We start from the raw sequence: 7,485 nt of genomic DNA, 5'->3' as shown, positions 1-7,485 counted from the left end.
CTCGTCAGCGAGTGGCTGGCCAAGAAGACAGAAGGCGACAAGATCGTGGTGACCGTCGTGAAGCATAAGACGGGCGACAAGGAGCCGTTGCTCATCGTGCTCGGCGCCGATCTGGCCACCCTGATGGAGAGGTGAGTTGTAGTAGTTGTAACCCCGACCCGACCTGACCTGACCGTGTCCGTGTTCGCAGATACTATCGCATCCGGTGCCGTGTGCGAACTAATATGAACGAATTTTTTATCAACAACACGTGCGGACGAATCGTGAAAATTTATGACGATATTAACAAGATATATAAGCCGCACGAAACGAAGAGCCAGCTTTCGGCGTGCGTCTTCCGGAGAATGGTTGAGAGCGAGTCCAGGGGGCACGAAAACGCGACTTGCAGCGGCGTAGCGAAAGCCCTGCAGCACGACCCGGACACCGTGCTGCAATATTACCACGTGCCGGACGCGGACGAGGCCATCCGAAGGCAGGAGCACATCGACGTCGTCGACCACACGGCGTTGTTTCAGGACAAGGTGTTTGATGAGTGAGTAACCCCCCCGAATTGACCGGTACGTACTGTGTATTGTACGAGATTTGTGTTTCAGGTTCGACACGTTGTTCCCGCTCGAGCCCTTCTCCAACGTTAACGACCTGGACGAGATACGGGAAAAACTCACAGAATCCGAGACGTTCGCTTCGTATCCAAAGGCTAACATATCCGAAGCCTTCCTCTCCAAAGTGAGGGACTGGTTCAACGGAGAAGTAACCGAAGCCAGGGTCGACATTCTGTTCGACGTCTTGAGAGGAGAATATACGAATATAGAATATAAGTAGACAAGCCGTCATCGATGCGGCGAAAAGTAATAAAATACATTACTTTTTGAAATATGACGCCGACAACATCATCAAAAGGGTGATCAAGCGGTTCCGGTGAAGACCAGGCGAAGAAAGTGCCAAGCCTAGTGGATTAGGCCTACTGGGGATACCACTATAAAAAAAACACACCTAGTGCTGTACCCCTCGGGTGGTGTGGAAAACAGCATCCACAGACGGACAAGCGGACGGACGTACATCGATGACCGACTGTCGGGAGGCAAGGTCGGGGATTTCGAAGGTTGAATGCGAATATCCTAACCTAACCGTTTAAACGTATTCCATGCAGGCGCCGTCTTCGGGGTTGACATGTGGCGGTCCCCGTCCACCGGATTCGACGCCAGGTCATTCGCTGTACACGAAATCTGGAGAAGCCACGGCCGTCCGCGAACTCTTCTCACTTGCCGGTCGTCGATCGCCCCGGACGGTCTGCGAGGTGCCGTACTGCTACGCACCGACTTGTCGTTATACGCGTTTGCGAGCACGTGTATCCGGTGCCAAATCGTTATTTTTTTAAATTATGTTTTCCGACGTTGGCAGCCCTGGGAAAGTCAAGGCCGGAGACGGCGTGGAGAAAAAATAAATATCTCCCTTCAACCTGCGAATTCCCAAAATTTGTCCCCGACATTCCGTCATCGATTCTGTGACTCCCGTCGGAAATTATCGTGTAAAATATCACAGGATTACGAGCGATAAGAATTTAGTGAATCGACAAGATGATAAGAAGTGTTTTGAATCAACAGGTTGACATCAATGCCGGGAATTTCGAATGATGACTTACTGACGAGGACATCGTCACGGGGGAAACCGACGACACGGCGGCAAGCTCACGATAAGAGATTTTGAATCAACAGGTGGACTTCAATCTCGGGAACGGCCATAGACGGGGACACGGGAGGGAAAATGATTACGAAAATCAACTGGTGGTTGCGTTCAATCTCGGGAATGACCGACTCCCGGGGCACGCCGTCCGGGAACCTCGGATCGTTGGGTTCAATCAAGGGCATGGTCGACTGACGGTGACAATGTCTTGGGGAAAAGGAGGATGGAACGATGCACGGTGAAATCCAAAGTGTCCGGCTGGTTTGCCGACCGGCTCCCCGGTACTCACGTCCGAAGTCGAATTCACTTTCAACTATTTCCTACCACTATATCTCGTTAAATATCCGTCCAATCGATTTCCGACCTCAGTACATTTCGTTTTAACTTTTGATTTGCTATCAGGTTTGAAAGTTCCAAAGCCGTCGGATGAAAGCTCGCAAAGTTGACATCTGAAAAATATCGAAAATCTAACGGGGACACGGTCGGGGAATTTCAGGATTGAACTGTTGAAAAGTATTTTTCCCCGTCGCCGTCTCCGGGGTTGACGTCGGGTGGTCCTCGTCCGCCGGATTCCGTTTTCAGATATCCGGTTATCGATTGTTGAGAAATATCACTGACCACGGTGACGACTCCCAGTGACCCGGCGACTCTCCCTTGACCGCGGTTCGTCTCCCCGGAGGACGCCGTACCGCTACGCACAAATTTTTTTTACACGGTCGAGACGTCCGGCTATCCGGCGACTCTCCCTTGATCGCGGTTCGTCTCCCCGGAGGACGCCGTACCGCTACGCACCGACATAGTCGTTGTACGCGTGTATCCGGTGTCAAATCGTATTTTCATATTCTGTTTTCCGACGTTGGCAGCCCGGGGAAAGTCAAGGCCGGAGACGGCGTGGAGAAAAAATAAATATCTTCCTTCAACCTGTGAATTCCCAAAATTTGTACCCGACATTCCTTCATCAACTTTGACGATTTCACCAGACATTTGGCTATGGGCTTGGGAATCTCGGCCGATAACCTACTGACCGGAATATGGTCAACCCAGAAGAACGTGACGAAAAATAATCCATGTCCCCGTGAAATTCCATTTCCCAGTAAAATCTTGTGTCCCCGTGAAATTGCATGTCCTCGTGAGATTCCGTGTCCCCGTGAACATCCCATGTCCACGTGAAAATTCCGTGTCCCCGTGAGATCCGTGTCACCGTCAAATTTCGTCCCCGAAATTTCGCCCGCATATTTTTTTATATGCGTCATTGACCTGATCACGGTTCCAAAACGTGTCCTCTTCACGGGCCTCACTAACACAGACGCAAAAATACAAGGAATATCTCGGCCTGTGAGTGAGCCAATCGACTCAGTGTCTTGACTGGGAATTGATCTCCAGGTTAACCTGTGGAATTCGGACCATTTCGTCTTGCTCCAATCGTATTTTACAAAACGACCCGCACTGTCAGCCGGGCGCACGCTGTTCTGCACTACGTGGAAACAAATTACCGCATGGTCGCTCGACGTTAGGTCGTGAGCCGCGTTCCAATCTTCCACCGCGACTCCGCTAGAAGCTAGGGTGATGTCCAGGCACGCGGACCCTCGGTTTCTGAACGTCGGGGGGAAACCGGCTTTGTTGTGAACCGTGAGGTTTTTCCGACTTACGAGGTCCACGACTATTTCACCGCGGACGTCCGTGAAACGATCGTGCCAAACAGTTGACCGTGCGTTCACGTCCGCGCAGATAAGCACCCCGCCGCTAATCGCATCCAGGACGGATCCGAGAGCGTCGGCCTGAATCTGAGTTGGTTCCGAAAATTGAAAGTACGCTGATATTAACGTTAAGCGGAATGTACCAACTGTAAGCACGGCCACTGCAATATGGGGAGTACTGAGCTGCTGCAAACTCAGAATCCCAACAGCGGGGTTTACGATAACGATGGCTGCTTTAGGCTTTGCACTGCTCGCTATCACCCTGTACGGGCGTCTGTCGAATAGATAGACGCCTTTGCGGCCGAGGGCTGGTTCTTGTGTTAGGCAGACATCCGCACCATTACCCGTTAATAGACCATCGATTTCGTACATAACGCTTCGCGATCTTGCAGCGTTAATCTGTAGTACGTTAATTAACGTCCTTGGCACGCTTCCGGCTATTTCGGCAAGACTGCTGGGGTCGGAGTCGATTATGCTGTCGACTGCCTCAGCTGTTCCTTGCATGGAGTCGAGCTGGTGCGCCGGGGCTACACAAAGGTTCGCTTACTTGCAATTCCCTGTTTTTAGAGACTGTCTTGTCCTGGGGGCGATCGGCCCTCGCCTGTCTTCGCTGCCTTTTCCAAAATCCAGAGCGAGCTGGGTCGCAACTGGTGGTTGGGGGACAGGGTGCGCCGGTCGGGGTCTCAGAGCCCCCTGCCTAGTTTTTGGCCGCCCAACGCCGAACCCCTGGGCGACCGTGGTGTAGGCGTCCATGCGTATCGGGCATGTGCGGACGCCCACATTGTCACGGTAGGAATTCTAGTATTTCACTAGGTTCGCTGCTCTCGTTAGTGTAACCTGTGGTTCATAGGAATGATTCCCGCATGACTGTCGGTATGGGCTTTTTAGCCGTTGGCCCGCGTCTGTGCCGAAATATCAGCCCATATTTCCTCCCACGGGCGACTAAGCGATTTTTGGTCCCGAGGACCTGGAGTCTCAGTTAATATTAGGCTCCGTCAAGGTTCCTGGCGTCTCCTTCGGCGCGGCCGGTCACAGGGACGGGAGGCCCATCGCGCGTGCCAATGTGCCGACCCGCGTTTTCTGCAAGTCCGGGATCGTTTCCGTGGGTCGTTCCCACCTCGAAACGCTTTCCGGTCCAGCGGTTTTCCGTCAAGTACCCTTATCTACGGATCGAGAGTACTTTCAGTCCGTCTCCTACCGGACGTTCGGGGCCAGTGATACTAGGTCCATCAAACCTTGCGGCGAGACCCTCCGTATTTCGTGGCTTGCCGTCCCGAGGGGGAACGAATCGTTTTTGTGCCCTTCCCACGAGGATGTTTCCACTGCCTTGTGACGATCGCTCTACGGGTGGGAAGGAACCCGGACAGTTGTCGTCAACCCTGCAGAGGTGAGCCAGGCCGATCCAGTCAAACCTCTTGTTTTCTTCCTCGCCTGCCTGCCGCCACCCGTAGGCGTTCGTCCGCCCAGCTCGGATATAGCCTCGTGGTTTAACTTTTTCTGCCGCTTAATGTCCCCCGCGACTTTCGAATGCCTCGTTCTCGACGTCCATGCTTATTCGGGTAATACTTTAGCTTCCAAATTTGGCCGTTTTCCAGTACACCGTTGGTCGCGGCGGTGCATTTCACTAGCTAGGTGTAGAATGTGCGCGCGGCCGGCGATGTGTTTCACCGTTCGCGTGTGCCATGCGGCATGCAAGACTTATCGTTCTACAGATTGTTTTTAGCAGCGTGTTATATCGGCTGTAATGCGTTCGATTTTTGGGACTTGAGCCCCGGAGCGCTGACAAGGCTTTTCGCCTCGAATCGCAAGTCTTAATTCTCTCCGCCCTAAAGTCGTTTGGGCGGTTTTCGATAACCCCTTGTCGCCTCTGTCCGAGACGCAATCCCGTGATGTCCGCTCTTCGAGAGCGAGGCACAACTTCGCTGTAGGGCACGGACATTCGTTTTCGGGCGTTACTTGGTTACCCTCAGCCGAGGTCCACCGCCCGCCGTCTACCGCCGCACGGTTTTCCGGTGTAAAAATACGTCATATTAGACGCCCGTGGCGGAACTACCCGTCGGTCGACCGCAATGGCCGTCATCTGACCTCTCCTCGGCCAGCTCCCGGGGCTTCAACGAATAAATTCAATATTGTGAGGACATGAGGGCCCCTGCACCACTGCAGACGGCGGCCCGGTGTGCCCGGCCGAAGCACGGCAGCGCGTCCGGGCATCTTTTTCGCCCGCCCTGATGGCCACCGTAACGTCGAGCCCTCAACTGCAATTGAGGCCACTGAATAATTCGTATCTCTTCCGAGGCTACAGAAATTCCGTATCTCCTCAGAGGCCACTAAAATATCCATCACTCCTCAAAGAGAGCGCGATGCTTTTAACCGATTTATGCAAGCCGTACAAGTGGAAAGGCAGTGACCGGGGCCCGGTATCGCGGTGCACGTGCTTTGTTGACTCCCACGGTTTTTCGGGGGTCTGTCGAGTACTTTTTCAACACTCAGTCAGCTGGGCCTGGTCGAGATTTCCGGGTATTATCCGCACACTAACTGCCGTCGGCAACGGGCATGGGCTACCCGGCGAGTACTCGGTATGTCCGGGGATCGGCATTCAATATTGCGGTTGAACTCCCCTCGGAGCCTGCGTTCAAGATAAGTATTTCTCTAATTCATCGAGCGTCTGCACCTCGGTCCGCCCGGGCTGCAATTCAGGTTCTGGAACCTAGGTTCTACACCGCCCTAAGAGCGTCAACGTTTGAAGCGACCGGTAACCGGATGCATTTCAAGCGACGATATTGTTGGTGCATGATAGCGGCGCCTGAGATGATGCCGTGGGCGATCGTAACGGGGAACCAGAAGGTCTCTGGATCTATGCCATTAGCACGCTAGCACCATCGTATCGTTGGTTAAACATTTCATCACTACGTAGTCCGAGGACTTTTACGACATAAGGCGGTTCATGAGAACGAGGACTGCGAGCTCGAGGGCCTGGGGCGCCGTAACGCAGCCGACCGACCGTGTTTCAACCCCGCACCGAGCCGCAAGACGCACGCGCGACCAGCATACCAACAGGTGGTCACCGGTCGCGCGCCCGTCCCCGACCAGATACCCGGTTTCGGCACATCTAGATAATAGATAGGCAACATCGTTAGCGGGTCGGTACGAAGCGCTCTCGCGGCCAGCACTTTTGACGGTCGCGAGCGCGGTTCCCACTCGACCCACTGTCTGAGGTTTCGCTAGATAGTAGATAGGCAGTCCGGTAGGCCTACAGCGATCACCATAGACGCGGACGGCGCCAATCGATTACCCGGCCTGGGTCGATGAAGAGCGCCGGCGTGTCCGAACATATCGCCTGGGCAGATACCTTGGACGCCCGCGCGGTGAACAGTCGGACCACTTAGCTGAGGTTTCGCTAGATAGTAATTTCGTTTTTAAGGTCTCGGCAAGGCGGTCGTCAACAGTAGGTAGTATTTGTAGGTTCTATCCCAGTTTTTACAATTACAGGGAGATTTAAAAACGGTTATCCACGACTTTCCCCCTTGATCGATCAGATTTGTGGGTGCTTACTATCCCAGTTTTTTACTGTTACAGGGAGATTTAAAAACGGTTATCCACGACTTTCCCGCTTGAACGATCAGATTTTTGGCTGCTTTCTATCCCAGTTTTTATCGTTTTCTTTTTCCAATTCAAATGTTACCAAAAAAAAAAAAAAGAGATATTCACTCAGTGATTATTATTATTTTTTACCCATACAAATATATTTACTGTTTTCCATTTTTATCATACTGTTTAATTTTTTTTTTTCATTATTTTAACCTATATACGCAAATAGGAATTAAATAACTTGTAGACCCACGGCCTAGTGGACTAAGGCGTTGAGTGTAGAGTTTGTTAAATTTAGATTTAGGGTAAGTATGTATGTTAATACTACACCCAGTGTCATAGTCCACTATACCATGGGTCTACATTTTTTTTGTTTTTTTTTTCCCCTGTTTTTATTCATAAACTGTAATTTTTAATTTTATAATAAATTATGTTTCAATTTTCAGGTGGTTAGATTTTGTATTAACCGTTTATAATATATAATAATAACACGCACTTAATCTGTATCAGTTTATTA

The sequence above is a fragment of the Acyrthosiphon pisum genome, unplaced genomic scaffold, assembly GCF_005508785.2.
Source record: "Acyrthosiphon pisum isolate AL4f unplaced genomic scaffold, pea_aphid_22Mar2018_4r6ur Scaffold_21109;HRSCAF=23054, whole genome shotgun sequence".
NCBI classification, from domain to species: domain Eukaryota; kingdom Metazoa; phylum Arthropoda; class Insecta; order Hemiptera; family Aphididae; genus Acyrthosiphon; species Acyrthosiphon pisum.
This window is presented reverse-complemented; position numbering follows the sequence as displayed.